Source organism: Bombina bombina, chromosome 2, assembly GCF_027579735.1.
Source record: "Bombina bombina isolate aBomBom1 chromosome 2, aBomBom1.pri, whole genome shotgun sequence".
NCBI lineage: Eukaryota > Metazoa > Chordata > Amphibia > Anura > Bombinatoridae > Bombina > Bombina bombina.
In genome coordinates, this window is record NC_069500.1 from 417,973,055 (window position 1) to 417,989,917 (window position 16,863).

A 16,863-nucleotide genomic window follows, 5' to 3' on the forward strand; every position below is an offset into this window, starting at 1 on the left:
CTAACAGTTTTTTGGCTGAGGAACCGTTGTCTTAGGAGTTCGGGGGTCACTCAACTCTAGTTGGTTAGGAACATGGCGTCATGTTCCTGTTGCGGCTGCAGAAGGGGTGCGACAAACATCCGGTAGGGACAGCCTGGGGGGTGAAAAGAGGGGGGGGACAGGCGAGCACATTCAACGCCAGCCGCAAGGGCCGACGCTCGGTGGCTCCCTGCACGATCCCTCCTAAAAAAAACCCTAGGCTGTCAGAATGAGGGGCGTCCCCCATTCCTTTAGGGCGGTCGCACCCCTTGCTTTGGAGTTGTAGGACAGGGGTGCCTTTTTTCTTGCCGGCCAACGTTAAGTTATTTGTTATTAAGTTATTTAATTATTAAGTTATTTGTTTAATAAATGCGACCCCTCTCCCCGGACGGGGAAGGGGTTTTTTCTCCCATAACTGGTGTCCGTGTGTTTATTGGGTTATTTGGATTAAGAGTGTTTTTCCACATAGCAGGTAAGAGCTAGAAAGTTTTACCCTTATGGGTTTTATGTCCCTTTAAGTGTATTTTTATTTATAATACATATTACTAAAAAGAACAAGGGAAAGAAGAAAATATATCACTCTGTGTATTTATATTCTGATGCTACTGACATGTTTTCAAATTGCTGGGCAAAGTATAAGGTTCATTTTCCCAATCAAAGCCCTGCCTTCACCTGCTAAGTCAATATTACCAGAGCAGAAAGTGGCTGTATCAAATGAAGTAAAAGCTAAAGGGGAAGAGGCAAGCAAAGAAGTAGTGAAGTTTATATCTGTTCATTGTCTTCCAAAAGAGTGTAAGTCTATATGTGTGTTAGTGTGAATGTGTCATATGATCCAGTAGTTAGTTGTTGTTCGTTTGTGAGTGGTCAACGTTCCCTGTAACTTTTTACAAGCTCTGTGCACAAATAAAAATTTCTTGCGCAACTTTATGAAAACAGTTGAAAAGGCGACTGCAAATAAAATAAATGATATAAATTACATAGTGATAGCTTTGAGAATATAGACATTGTAAATGCATTCTGTTAACTGTTGAAAATATTTGGATGTAATAATGCATGTAAAAGTGTGAGTAACCTGTATCCCCATTATGGGCTACATTACACATGAGGCGCAAACCGTTTTGCGCTAGTGTAATTGTTTTTTTTTTTGCTAGCCATTTTCATTGCGCTGATTTTGCAAGTGGAGCTTCAACCCTTTCCGAAACAAAAAAGTTGCACAGAACACTTCAAAAATACATTACAAAGTACAGTTACACTTATATTAACACTGTCTAATAAAAAATATTTAAAAAAAAAAATATTGCACAAAAAAAAGTTATAAGGGCTCATATCTCAAGATGGTGGTAGAAAAAAAAGGCAGCCAAATGGCAGATACAATTGTAAAGATGTATTTGTATGTATATATATATATATATATATATATATATATATATATATATATATATATATATATATATATATATATATATATATATAATTCCCATAGAAAAAAAGGCACTCACTGGACTTTAGCACAGTATCCAAAATTTAATTCATATTCAGAAACATCTCGTAAAAGACATAACGTTTCGGTGTTTTATCAACACCTTTGTCAAATGTCAAGTTTACAGAACATTGTCTACACTAACAGGAAGTGCACCCTGGCGGCTGTGACATTTTAAGACTGTGCTTATCTTTTCTGGGAAATTAATATACATATATATATATATATATATATATATATATATAAATATGTCTATATATGTATTTACAGGCATATATACACATATAAAAACATTAATATATATATATATGTTGTATAAACATATATATTAAAATATGTATATATATATTATAAAAGTGCATTAGAGCCCTTTGCCATTAAGTAGCTGAAAACATGATAAAACAGATTTATGCAATATTCATATTTAACTATGTATTTACTGTAAATATTTCAGATTTGCTAATGCGAATATGCTATGTTGTTTGCGCTATGGGTGTTAGGTTTTAAAAAACGTAATTTAGGTTTTTCGTGCTATTCGGGTTACTGCTAGTGTAAAATACGTTTTTTTTTTAAAACTTGTAATACGAACGCAAGCCGACTAGTGCAAAAAGCCTAACTCTAGCTGAGTTTTCGCAATTGCGAAAAAAAAATACTGCGCCACTTGTAATCTAGCCCTATGTGTCTACTGATCAAAAGCTTACTGGCATTGAGAGAAGCCACATAAAGGGGCCTATTTATCAAGCTACGTGTTTCTGGCCAGCCTTCAGGCTCGCCAGAAACACCAGGGGCCCGATCCGATATGCACGGGTTTGGTATCACATATACGGCGTAGCATACAACTTACGCGCGTATATTTCTGCCTTCGCCCGTATTATTTTTACCCATAGACTGACATACAAAACACGCGCAGTTTGGTATCCAATATACAGCGTAAGTACTTACGCGCGCAGATTTCAGAAAATCTACTCCATTCTCATCTCGCCACAAATTGCAGGCGCAGGAGCCCTTGCACTGACTAAAAAACCAACGTAACTCCCTGGAAGCCTTAACAAACACATACATTTAAGCAGCATCTCAAGGTTAAAGGGACAGTATACTATGATATTGCTTTTTTAAGTTTTATTTGTGTATTTGAAATAGTTTGAAGCCACAACATAATCAAATGGATTGAGCTTGTAGGTACTTTATCACATTGTGGACATATACTTGCTTATTTACTTTCAATTGGATTACCTTCATCTCTTTAGAACCCACTGGAGTGTAATTTATTCTAATGCTAACACAGCTTGGCACTGATGCCAAAATATATAAAGGGACAGTCAAGTCCAAAGAAAACCTTCTTCTTTTAAATAGGGCATGTTATTTCAAACTACTTTCAGATTTAATTAGAACACTTGCTTTGTTCTCTTGGTATTCTTAGTTGAAAGCAAAACCTAGGATGGCTCATATGATCATTTCTAACACCTTCTTGAAGGCTGCCTCTTTGCAATTGTGTTAAACCAATCACACACACCACAACCTCTCACCTGCAGACTTAAAACACCTGATAATGCCCACCCTATCAGTAACATCACTACTATATATACCAATGGGTCAATTTATATTGGATGTGAGATACATTGATTTACATCTTAGAAGTGAATATTACTATATGTACCCTTCAGAAACAACTATTGTGGATGGGAGTTATAGTACAAGAATATGTCAGAAACAGGATAATATTACCTTTTTTGGGCCATTTCCACACAGGCCTTATTATATGTTTTAACAATATTAGTGTACTAAAACACCCCTCACATGGATATGGATGACAATTATATGGTAAATAACAGAGGACAAGATTTATGGTGAACTATAAGAATTTTTTTTTCCGGCTTCTTGGATGAGGGGGCAGAGGTGACTGGAGTGGATTTCCTGGTTCTCCTGGTTTGGGATGCTTCAGATGATTCTGCTGGAGTGCTGGCCACAGATGAAAGGCTGGAGGCAGTGTCCTGCTGGTGTGTGAAGTGCTCAACCAACACACCCAAGAGTTGGTTTTGTTCCCGCCATCTATTGTCCATCTGCATCTGCATATCAGACTGGATTCTCATCATCTGAGACCGATTTTGAACAATTCCATTTAATGAGGCTGCAATGTCCCTCTGCAGCTTGATGCTACGATTGAGTAACCTCTCTTGGCTCCTATGAAACCTCTGTTGGCCTCTTTGAATGCTCTCGCAGCTTGTTATGAGCCTCCTCTGGAGTGAAATGTATTCCTCGCCCAGGGGAGAATACAGTGGATCTACAGGCTCTTGAGCAGCAGTGATTCTAGGTGCAGGTTCTGCTCTATCTGCTGGTGCTTCAGGGACAACTTCAGCTGCTGGTGCATCATGGAGAACTTCAGCTGCATCTGCTTCATGGACAACTTCAGCTGCATCTGCTTCATGGATAACTTCAGCTGCTGGTGCTTCAGGGACAACTTCAGCTGCTGGTGCTTCAGGGACAACATCAGCTATATGCTCATCTGAGGATGGTGGAGCTCTCCCAAGGGAAGCGGATGGTGGAGATCTCCCAAGGGAAGCGGATGGTGGAGCTCTCAGGCTGGATTGGTAGTCCCATTGACGACTAGTGTGTGACCACTCAGCCTGTCTAGTTTGCATATCTTGCGACATCCCCTGTGTGGAAAAGCCATGACTGGCCTGATTTTGTGTTGGGGGGATAAAGACATCGACCCTTTGTGGCTGACTTGGCTCCCCCTCAAAGCCAAAAGGATATTCCTCAGGCCAGGTATCTTTCCAGGGGTCGTATGCCAATGGTGGTGGCATCACTTCTGGGTCCTCAACGGAGGCAATCCAACCCTGCTGATGCCTGGGAGCATACTGTCCATGTTGCTGCCTGAAGACTGGTGGTGGAGGTGGCTGCATGGCTGTGACTGGTGGTGGAGGTGGCTGCATGCCTGTGACTGGTGGTGGTGGTGGAGGTGGCAGCATGCCTGTTTGCAGCCTGGTGACAGGAGGTTCTGAGGAGGAGTCAAATGATGATAGGGATTAGTACAATCATATATATGTCCATGTGGGCATACAATATACATTGATACATGCTAGGGACAATACTCATTCTCATGTCAAACTGTATAACATGCATGTGCACAATGTGATTTGTGATATGAGGGATTTTAATCTGCACAGCATACAGGTATGTGTTTCATACAATAGTTATGTGTACATGTCAGTGATGGAGAAAATGTGTTCTTTAAGTGACACTATGGTCACACAATTTACTTTAGCCTGATGTAGGCACATAACCTGCTTTCTGAGCTAAAAGTATTGTGATGGCTATAGTGTCCATTTACTGAAAACTCTACATGTGGCTTGTGGCCTGTGTTACTCTGAGACATGTTAGTATTGCACTATTCCACCTCATATCATGAATTGCATTGTGTTAAGTAGCATTAATGTCAAATATAATTGTAGATGTTTTTGTTAGTAGGCCAAATACCATGCTCCTCATTGTGTAAATGAAGTGTGACATTAAAGGATGTTATATCTCAAATACATATGATACTAGTGTGTGGGATGTTACTCACCAGCATGAGGTGCTGTGGTTGCAATCCCTGAGTCACGAGCCCCTGGAAGTCCACGGACTGCTGTGATACTCCTGTATCATCTCCTGCCAGACGTTGTATTCTGCTTCCAAGGGTGGACCACCGTCTGTTCCCCTCTGGTGCATGGCTTCCTGCCCATCTTCTCTTTCACCCGCCTCTTGCAATCGTTCCACCTTTTTTTAAGTCCCTCGACAGTCCTCCTCTGCGGGGCCACACTGTTTACAGCATCCTCTACTGCCAACCATGCTGCCATATGCGTTCGGGCAACGCCTTTGCCATTCTCCTGGCCAAAGAGGGCACTGTGGTTGTCCATGATGGCCTGGGCTAGCGCAACATTCTCATCAAATGAGAAGTTTGGGCATCTCATGCGCTCCTCCTCTGTGGCCACCTGGCTTCCTCCCTGGGATGTCCCTGGTGTGGGTTCCTCCCTATCCTCTCCCTCCTCCCCCCTTCTGTCCCCATGTGCACCCTCTGTCCCTCTTCTAAGTGTGCCTGGTCTCTGGGCATCTCCCCTCCCATCATCCCTTCTAACTCTCCTTCTCCCCACTCCACTAACTCCCTGATGGGGACCCCGCTGCTCCTCTCCCTGCAACTCCGCTCCCCTCCTCCCCTCCGCCCTACCTCTCCCTGCCATCCTCAAACTACACACACTCACACACTCACACTCACTCCCAGTTCAATCACACACAATCACAACCAAACACTCAGCCTATCACACTGTAAAATTGAAATAAAATGTGTGAGGTGTTAGAAAAAAAAGTGTTGTGTATTTTGTATATGTATGTATGCAATATGTGTGCAATATGTAAAAATAAGTGTAAGTAAATGTACAAGCTTACCCAAACAAAAATCCGACTTAACTAACTATTATGCTGCGCCTCTCTCACTACTCTTACTAATCCTAAACTCACTGTAGTGTGCTGTAGCTCAACGAACCATCCAAACACACTGAAGAAAATGGCGGCTGTGCATGGGTTTATATATGACTTTTGAATAGCGTAATTACGTTGCGCAGTTTTAGATGGAGTATTGGGTAATTTTTACGAGTCTTAGCCAAATTTGCATAAAACTACACTTTATTGAGACTTTACGTGAACAAAACACTGGCGTACTTGCGATGACTAAAATGTGTATTTGCGCACTTTTCGGAACAATGCCAGTTTGTCCTACTGATGCCACTTTAGCATTTGAAGGAGCCGTATATTGGATAGCTCGATGTGCGAGGTGAAATTACGGGCGGCGCGGGTTCCTTCGCTTGTGCTGAAAACTACGCCGTATATCAGATCGCGCCCCAGTTATGAAGCAGCGGTCTAAAGACCGCTGCTCCATAACCTGTCCGTCTGCTCTGAGGAGGCGGACAGTCATCGCCGCAATTCAACCTGATCGAATACAATTGGGTTGATTGACACCCCCTGCTAGCGCCCGATTGGCCACGAATCTGCAGGGGGCGGCGTTGCACCAGCAGTTCACAAGAGCAGCTGGTGCAATGCTGAATGCGGAGAGCGTATTGCTCTCCGCATTCAGCGATGTCTGTCGGACATGATCCGCTGATCGGATCATGTCGGACAGACACATAATAAATAGGTCCCAAAATGTATTTTTTAGCATTATTTTGTAATGTATGTGTCGTCCACATCCAGAACTTTGTATAGTGAGATAACCAGCCCCCACTCTATAATTTGCCTTTCTAAAATTATTTGAAGGACCTCATAATTCTACATTAATAAAACAAAAATCTCTCCTTTACAAAATCAGCTTTATACAATAATGCTAAACTGGAGGGGCTGGAGAGAACACTTGTTTAGTTTTGCATAGCATAAAAATGGTAAGTATGTATATCTCCTTACCAACTAGGGGTAGCTATATGATAGGATAGTTTATAGCAGGTCTAGACAATTGTTAGAATTTGAAAGAAACATGTTACGCAATTTGCTTATCAGCCTATCTGGTCACACAATATTTTCACAAAAGCAAGAATTGTACAGCAATACCAGGGAAAAGAAATAATGAATGTATACTGCAAATGTGTTTTACTGCATAATTGTTTTATATTACAAATCTTAAAGTATTTCATGTCCCTTCAAATGACCACTCAATGCTTGTCAAATACAAAACTTCAAAAAAGGTACCAGTGCATAGAGAATGTGAAAGGGGATCTATTGTATGGTATGTAAGGCACACACACAAACACATATTATTATTATTATTATTATTATTATACTTTATTTATGAAGTGCCAACCTATTCTGCAGCGCTGTCCATGGGTACAATTCATTTAAATAAAACAATGAGATCAAACTTGTAAGAGACAAGACAACATTTTACAAACACATACAGGAGGAATTGAGGGCCCTATTTCAGAGGGAACTTACAATCTAGAAGGGTAGGAGGTTGAGAAACTGGAGGTGAGGACTGCAAGAGTGAGAAAAATGTTAATGCAGAGTTAGATGAGGGAAATGTTAGGTAATTTAAATTAATTTATTACCGAGTTGGTTGGTAGGCTTCTCTGAACAAAAAAGTCTTCAGGGAACATTTAAAGGAAGAAAGATTAGGGCAAAGCCTAACAGCATGAGGGATAGTATTCCAGAGGGTAGGTGCTTCACAACAGGAGTCCTGCAGTCTAGCATGGGAGGAGGTGATAGTCGAAGATGCAAGGGGCAGGTCATTGTTGGATTTTAGTGGGCGGGCCGGAGTATACTTGTTTATTAGAGAGGATAGGTAGTGGGGAGCGGCGTTGGTGAGAACTTTGTATGTAAGGGTGAGGATTTTGAATTTAATTCTGCTGTTAATAGGGAGCCAATAAAGGAACTTGCAGAGACATGCAGACACATTTAGGATGGATTGAAGGGGGGAAAGGCGTGAAAGAGGAAGGCCAGTAAGTAGGTTATTGCAGTAGTCAAGTCGGGAAATAACAAGGGAGTGGATTATTTGCTTTGTGGTGTTAGCGCTCAGAAAAGGGCGAATCTTGGAAATATTGCATAGGTGGTTGTGGCAGGATGAAGAAAGCGATTGGATGTGGGGGACGAAGGATAGATTTGAGTCAAGTATAACTCTGTGGCAACGGACTTGTGCAGATGGTGATGCCATCGACAGGGATAGAAAAGTCAGTAGTCGGCGTAGAACTTGAGGGGGGGATTAAAAGGAGCTCAGTCTTGGACATGTTAATCTTTAGGTGGTGGGAGGCTATCCAGGAATAAATACCAGATAAGCAGTCGCTGACATGAGAAAGGACAGAGGGAGAGAGAGCAGGGGTGGAGAAATAGATCTGGGTGTCATCAGCATAGAGGTGATATTTGAAGCCGTAACTGTTTATACGTTTACCCAGTGAAGAAGTATAAATGGAGAAGAGTAGAGGACCCAGAACAGATCCTTGAGGTACTCCAACAGACAGAGGTATTGGAAAGGAGTAAGGGGCAAATGACACAGAAAAAGACCTATGAGAAAGATAAGAGTGAATCCAAGAAAGAGCAGTGTCACCACTAAAAGAGCTAGGGGTCTGTAGGAGGAGGGGGTGGTCAACTGTGTCAAAGGCAGCAGAGAGGTCAAGTAAGATGAGTATAGAGTAGGGGCCATTTCTTTCAGAAGAAATAAGATCGTTGGTAAGGACAGTCTCAGTTGAGTGTTTGGGCGGAATCCAGATTGCAGGGGGTCAAGCAAGGAGTTGGTGGACAGGAAGTGGGTTAGGCGATTGTAAACTAGTTTTTTGAGGAGTTTTGATGTTAGAGGAAGCAGTGATATGGGGTGGTAGTTCTCAGGAGAATTAGGGTCAAGGGAGGGTTTTTTGAATATGGGAGTGACCTTTGCATGTTTGAAAGAAGATGGGAATGAACCGGTAGAGAGAGATAGGTTGAAGATATGAGTAAGAGCAGGAGTGAGGGTGGAAGACAGGGAGGGTATTAGATGGGAAGGGATAGGGTCGAGCAGGCTTGTGGTAAGGCATGAGGAAGATAGTAATGAGCAGGTGGGTAGAGGAGAGAGTTAAAGGTGGAGAAGAGTTGTTTAGAGTTTGAGGAAAGAGTAGATATGAGAGAAGAGAAGTAGGTTTGCTTGGCTAAGTGAAGGGCAGAAGTGTATGAAAGAAGAATAAATTTATAGTGGATGAAATCAGGTTCAGAGTGAGGTTTCCTCCAGACACGCTCAGCAGTACAGGAGCATTTTTGCAAATAGCATGTTTGCTGAGAGTGCCAGGGCTGTAACTGTGTGTGTGTGTTTCTTTGCATGTGTGCCTGTGGGCCTATTTATATGTATGTAAGTTTGTGTATTTGTGTGTCTGGCCCTGATGTTGTGTGTGTGTGATATACACAATCTTATACACACACCACATCAGGGCCAGACACACAAATACACAAACTCAAATACATATAAATATGGCTACAGGCACACATGCAAAGAGACAGACACACAGGGAAAAACAGATTCATACAGACAACGCATGCACACATACAAATGCAGGTACAAACACACATACAGAACATTATTTTTCTTAACTATTAAAAAGTGTAAAATATATAACTAACATGTAATACAATTTTGCCTTACAAGTGTTGGACTTATTTTTTTAAGCAGACTCTAGATAATAAGCCATAAAAAAATCTTTATCGCTGGAAATATTAGTCTGAAACTGACCCTATGGAAACCTTGCTGATAGTAATTAAAGAAAAATAAAATATATCTACATAATGGGTATAACAAGAGAAGGGAGGGCAAACATAAATTGCACAATATTAATCAGGAAATGAGTCTCAAACAGGCTATAACATTTTTTAATGCTGTACTAAACATATAGCCCAGGTCGTAAAGGGGCCCAGACGAAAGCCATGCGTGTAAATAAATAAGCATGGAGAGACTGTCAGCGGCGTAACTAGGGACCTCAGGGCCCCGGTGCAAGAATCCATAAAGGGCCCCACCCACACCAAAAAAAAAAGAATACACTACAGATATAAATATTTGAGATAACTCAAGAAAACCAACACCTAGATTTAGAGTTCTGCGGCCAAAGGGGTGCGTTAGCTACGCATGCTTTTTTCCCCCCGCACCTTTTAAATACTGCTGGTATTTAGAGTTCACAGAAGGGCTGCGCTAGGCTCCAAAAAGGGAGCATATAGCATAATTTACCGCCACTGCAACTCTAAATACCAGCGGTGCTTACAGACGCGGCCAGCTTAAAAAACGTGCTCGTGCACGATTCCCCCATAGGAAACAATGGGGCCGTTTGAGCTGAAAAAAAACAGAAAGCAGTGTTCAGCTCCTAACGCAGCCCCATTGTTTCCTATGGGGAAACACTTCCTAAGTCTGCACCTAACACCCTAACATGTACTCGAGTCTAAACACCCCTAACCTTACACTTATTAACCCCTAATCTGCCGCTCCCGCTATCGCTGACCCCTGCATTTTATTATTAACCCCTAATCTACCGCTCCGTACACCGCCGCAACCTACGTTATCCCTATGTACCCCTAATCTGCTGCCCCTAACACCGCCGACCCCTATATTATATTTATTAACCCCTAATCTGCCGCCCCCAACGTCGACGCAACCTACCTACAATTATTAACCCCTAATCTGCCGACCGGACCTCGCCGCTACTATAATAAAGTTATTAACCCCTAATCCGCCTCACTCCCGCCTCAAAAACCCTATAATAAATATTATTATCCCCTAATCTGCCCTCCCTAACATCACCGACACCTAACTTCAAGTATTAACCCCTAATCTGCTGACCGGACCTCGCCGCTACTCTAATAAATGTATTAACCCCTAAAGCTAAGTCTAACCCTAACCCTAACACCCCCCTAAGTTAAATATAATTTTTATCTAACGAAATAAAATAATTCTTATTAAATAAATTAATCCTATTTAAAGCTAAATACTTACCTGTAAAATAAACCCTAATATAGCTACAATATAAATAATAATTATATTGTAGCTATTTTAGGATTAATATTTATTTTACAGGCAACTTTGTATTTATTTTAACCAGGTACAATAGCTATTAAATAGTTAATAACTATTTAATAGCTACCTAGTTAAAATAATTACAAAATTACCTGTAAAATAAATCCTAACCTAAGTTACAATTAAACCTAACACTACACTATCAATAAACTAATTACATACAAATACCTACAAATAAATACAATTAAATAAACTAACTAAAGTACAAAAAATAAAAAAAGAACTAATTTATTTCGTTAGATAGGTGGCGGCGACGTTGGGGGCGGCAGATTAGGGGTTAATAAATATAATATAGGGGTCGGCGGTGTTAGGGGCAGCAGATTAGGGGTACATAGGGATAATGTAGGTTGCAGCGGTGTGCGGTCGGCAGATTAGGGGTTAAAAAAATGTATTAGAGTGGTGGCGATGTGGGGGGGCCTCGGTTTAGTGGTACATAGGTAGTTTATGGGTGTTAGTGTACTTTAGAGCACAGTAGTTTATGAACCGGCGTTAGCCCAGAAAGCTCTTAACTCCTGGCTTTTCTCTGCGGCTGGAGTTTTGTCGTTAGATTTCTAACGCTCACTTCAGCCAAGACTCTAAATACCGGCGTTAGAAAGATCCCATTGAAAAGATAGGATACGCAAATGGCGTAGGGGGATCTGCGGTATGGAAAAGTTGCGGCTGCAAAGTGAGCGTTAGACCTTTACCTACACAACTCTAAATACCAGCGGTAGCCCAAAACCAGCGTTAGGAGCCCCTAACGCTGGTTTTGACGGCTAACGCAGAACTCTAAATCTAGGCGCAAGAGATTTAGCTACAATGAAAAGAAAAAGTTTGTTACCTTACAGCTTGAGAATACAGGTAAAATGTCTGCTCCTTGTACTGAACCACAGGTCTGACATGACAGGAGAAATTAGCTTGAAGTAGCACACCGTGTGAAAGCTGCTAAATATCAGAGATTCAAACAACCTTGGAAAAAGTAACCAGGCTTGCAACTGCAATTCCTTATTTTAATCAACTCACTCAAAAGCATCAACAATGAGATTTTACAGAATCACCATGACTGACACAATGCCAAGCAAGCAGGTCCATCACATATTCTTAAAATGCCCACCATTTTCACATTCAGTCAGTCACGTGCCGTGAGGCCGCCCCATTTCACCACCTCGCTCTGTAAAAGCATGCCTGCAGACTGTTACCATTTACTGCTCGCACAGAAGCGGAACCATTTTTTTCAAGGCCCCCCTACAAGCTAGATTTATGGGCCCTCCTTTAAGCTAATCCTTAATGACATGAACGCAAGCACCATCAGACATGTTCATGAACATACAAACATCTACAGACATCCCCTTATACTCAGACATTAAAGGGACAGTCAAGTCCAAAAAAAACTTTCATCATTTAAATAGGGGATGTAATTTTAAATAACTTTACAATTTACTTTTATCACCAATTTTGCTTTGTTCTCTTGGCATTCTTAGTTGAAAACTAAACCTAGGAGGTTTATATGCTAATTTATTAGACCTTGAAGACTACCTCTAATCGGAATGCATTTTGACCACTAGAGGGCATTAGTTCATGTGTTTCATATAGATAACATTAAGCTCATGCACGTGAAGTTACCCTGGAGTGAGCATTGATTGGCTAAAATACAAGTCTGTCAAAAGAACTGAAACAAGGGGGCAGTTTGCAGAGGCTTAGATACAAGGTAATCACAGAGGTAAAAAGTGTATTTCTATAACAGTGATGGTTATGCAAAACTGGGGAATGGGTAGTAAAGGGATTATCTTTCTTTTTAAACAACAACCATTCTGGTGTTGACTGTCCCTTTAAAACTTAAACACAAAAAGGTCTGAAGGAATTACTTCATAAGCTTACTATAAGATAGCCTGAAAGCTGCTCAGTAACCAATAACTCAGGCAGCAGCAGGAGAATCAGCATTAAACCTGCTTTATATTGAGAACTATAGACAAGTTTTCTGTTAGTGCTGAGCATTATGTGTTGAGATCAAAAGGTGCCTTTGGGGAAGGTTGCATCTAAACTTTGGTGCCATGGTTTGGGGAAATGCTTTGGTATATATACATGCAGTACAAACCACAAGACGCCTTTCAATCCATGCATACATAACACATGATTACAGGCACCAATAAACACATACATCTCTACTCATGCACAAACACACACAAAATACCTATACAGATACAAACACCCATCAACACAAATATATACACTTGAACATGCACATACAGTATATACACACAAAATACACATACATACACTCAGATACAAACACTGATCAGTATATATATATATATATATATATATATATATATATACTGTGTATATATATATATATACTGTGTATATATATATATATATATATATATATTTAATCATAATCTTTAATTATGATTATGTACTCAATAATTAATAATTTATCATTTATATTTAGTTTTTAATATGTTTATATTTATTTATTGTTTTCATTACTGTTTATTCTTTAATTATTTTGTATTTATTGTTATATTTATTTGATTTTGTCTATCTTGCCTTATTTATATTTTTGATTTTTATTATTATTATTTTTATTTTCTATTGTTCTTATGTTGTATTTTATTTATGTATATATATGCATGATCTTACTTTATGTAATTAACATAACAACATATAATTACAGCGTCACCCGTTTTTGTGCGGGTTTGGTATCACATATACGGCATACAACTTACGCCCGTATATTTCACCCGTCGCCCGCAATTCTTACTCCCATAGGCTAACATGGGACCACGTTGTAAATCGGTATCCAATATCCAGCGCAAGGCCTTACGTGGCGAAAATGGAGAAATCTTACTCCATTTTCACCTCGCCATAAAATGCAGCCGTAGCAGGCCTTGCGCTGAGTATGGGAGCACCGTAACTCCCTAAAATGCCTTCCAAAAAAAAACCTAACACCTAACGCATGGGCAATATCTATCTACCTGTCAACCGCAATCCCCCACTGAAATAACGAATAAAGTGTATTAACCCCTAAACCACCGCTCCCGGAGCCCACCGCTACCTACATTATATGTATTAACCCCTAAACCGCCGCTCCTGGACCCCGCTGCACCTAAATAAAGTGTTTAACCCCTAAACCGCCGCCACCAACATTAAATTTATTAACCCCTAATCTCCCGCCCCCAACGTCGCCGCCACTATATTAAATTTATTAACCCCTAAACCTAAGTCTAACCCTAACACCCCCCTAACTTAATTATTATTTAAATAAATCTAAATAATATAACTATTATTAACTTAATTATTCCTATTTAAAACTAAATACTTACCTATAAAATAAACCCTAAGATAGCTACAATATAATTCATAATTACATTGTAGCTATTTTAGGATTTATTTTTATTTTACAGGCAACTTTGTATTTATTTTAACTAGGTACAATAGCTATTAAATAGTTATTTAACTATTTAATAGCTACCTAGTTAAAATAATTACAAAATTACCTGTAAAATAAATCCTAACCTAAGTTACAAATACACCTAACACTACACTATCATTCAATTAATTAAATAAATTAACTACAATTATCTAAAAATACAATTAAATAAACTAAACTATAGTACAAAAAACAACAACACTAAATTACAAAAAATAAAAAAAATTACAAGAAGTTTAAACTAATTACACCTAATCTAAGCCCCCTAATAAAATAAAAAAGCCCCCCAAAATAATAAAATGCCCTACCCTATACAGGTAGCCCTCAGTTTACGCCAGAGTTAGGTTCCAGAAGGAATGGTTGTAAATCAAAACCATTGTAAATTGAAACCCAGTTTATAATGTAAGTCAATGGGAAGTGAGGGAGATAGGTTCCAGGCCCCTCTCAAAATTGTCATAAGTAACACCTAATGCATTATTTTTAAAGCTTTGAAATGAAGACTTTAAATGCTAAATAGCATTATAAACCTAATAAATTAATCACACAACACAGAATATATAATTAAACTAAGTTAAATGAACAAAAACATTTGCTAAACAGCATTATAAACCTAATAAAATAATCACACAACACAGACTTCACTTGCATTTTTCTGCAAACAGTTCTATCTATGCATTCCAATCTGGACTGATTTATAGACAGGAAGATCTTGTTCCTTTGAAATCTGCTCAATAGCTCAGGTCTGGTTAAACTGATTAATTTCAGCTTGCTTGGCTTTGCTGCAACACAAGCGGATAGCTCCACCTAATGGCTATTTTAATAAATGCACTGCTTCTCAATGCTTTTCAATAGCAGTCACATGACTGGAAAAAAAGGTTGTTATTCTGAATCAGTGTAAATTGAACCGTTGTAAAACGAGGGCCACCTGTACTAAATTACAAATAGCCCTTAAAAGGGCCTTTTGCGGGGCATTGCCCCAAAGTAATCAGCTCTTTTACCTGTAAAAAAAAGAACAATCCCCCCCAACATTACAACCCACCACCCACACACCCCTACTCTAAAACCCACCCCGATTCCCCCTTAAAAAAACCTAACACTACCCCATTGAAGATCACCCTACCTTGAGCCGTCTTCACCCAGCCGGGCCGAAGTCTTCATCCGATGGGGCAGAAGAGGACATCCAGACCGGCAGAAGTCTTCATCCTATCCGGGCAGAAGAGGACATCCGGACCGGCAGACGTCTTCATCCAAGCAGCTTCTTCTATCTTCATCCATCCGACAAGGAGCGGCTCCATCTTGAAGACATCCAGCGTGGAGCATCTTTCCTGGCCGACGGACTAACGACGAATGACGGTTCCTTTAAATGATGTCATCCAAGATGGCGTCCCTCGAATTCCGATTGGCTGATAGGATTCTATCAGCCAAACGGAATTAAGGTAGGAAAAATCCGTTTGGCTGATTTAATCAGCCAATCGGATTGAAGTTCAATCTGATTGGCTGATTGGATCAGCAAAAAAGATAGTGAACCTCAGCGCTGGAATTAAAAACACAAAGCAGCAGTGTATATATAAGGAATCCCTCACTCCTTATGATCTAGTAATGGGACAGGTTAACTACACTGTCTGTAGTATAACTACAGACAGGTAATTGGCCACAGCTGCGCTATTTATAACAAATAGCCTAATGTGTGCAGAATCTTGTAAGGAAAGGAGAATTATATATATTTAAAATTAAATAAAAATAGGTTTTTAAAAAACTTTATAACACAAAAATCATACAATTAAGCACTCTGCTTGCTGGAAATTTACCAAAAGCTTGCTTGACGACGTCTGACTTGTTAAAAAAGACTCTATCAGCCATAACAGACTTTCAAGCTGCTATAAGAGACTGTCTTATTGTGATATTCACTTGAAGCTATATGGTATTATTTTAGATTAATTGTGTTATATTAACTGTGATGTATATTAATTGTGTATATTTTTGATTTGTATCGACTGTGTATATTTTATTTATTTCTTATTTTTGCAATGCATTGCTTAATTGTATGATTTTTGTGTTATAAAGTTTTTTAAAAACCTATTTTTATTTAATTTTAAATATATATAATTCTCCTTTCCTTACAAGATACTGCACACATTAGGCTATTTGTTATAAATAGCGCAGCTGTGGCCAATTACCTGTCTGTAGTTATACTACAGACAGTGTAGTTAACCTGTCCCATGGCTGATTGGATCAGCCAATAGAATGCGAGGTAGAATGCGAGGTCAATTCTATTGAATGAAGACGTCTGCCGGTCCGAATGTCCTCTTCTGCCCGGATAGGATGAAGACTTCTGCCGGTCTGGATGTCCACTTCTGTCCCATCGGATGAAGACTTCTGGCTGGATCGGATGACCACTTGTGCCCGGCTGGGTGA

The 16,863-nt window shown here is 39.8% G+C and overlaps 1 protein-coding gene across 1 annotated transcript in view; it reads left to right on the top strand.

Annotated features, from left to right (window-relative positions):
* The first annotated feature begins 719 nt into the window (after nucleotides 1-719).
* YDJC (YdjC chitooligosaccharide deacetylase homolog) overlaps nucleotides 720-16,863 on the top strand; it is a 79,121-nt gene continuing 62,977 nt past the window's right edge. Inside the window, exon 1 of the mRNA XM_053701951.1 lies at nucleotides 720-810. The gene's annotated coding sequence lies outside the window, so the exon portion shown is untranslated. The remainder of the gene's footprint in view (nucleotides 811-16,863) is intronic.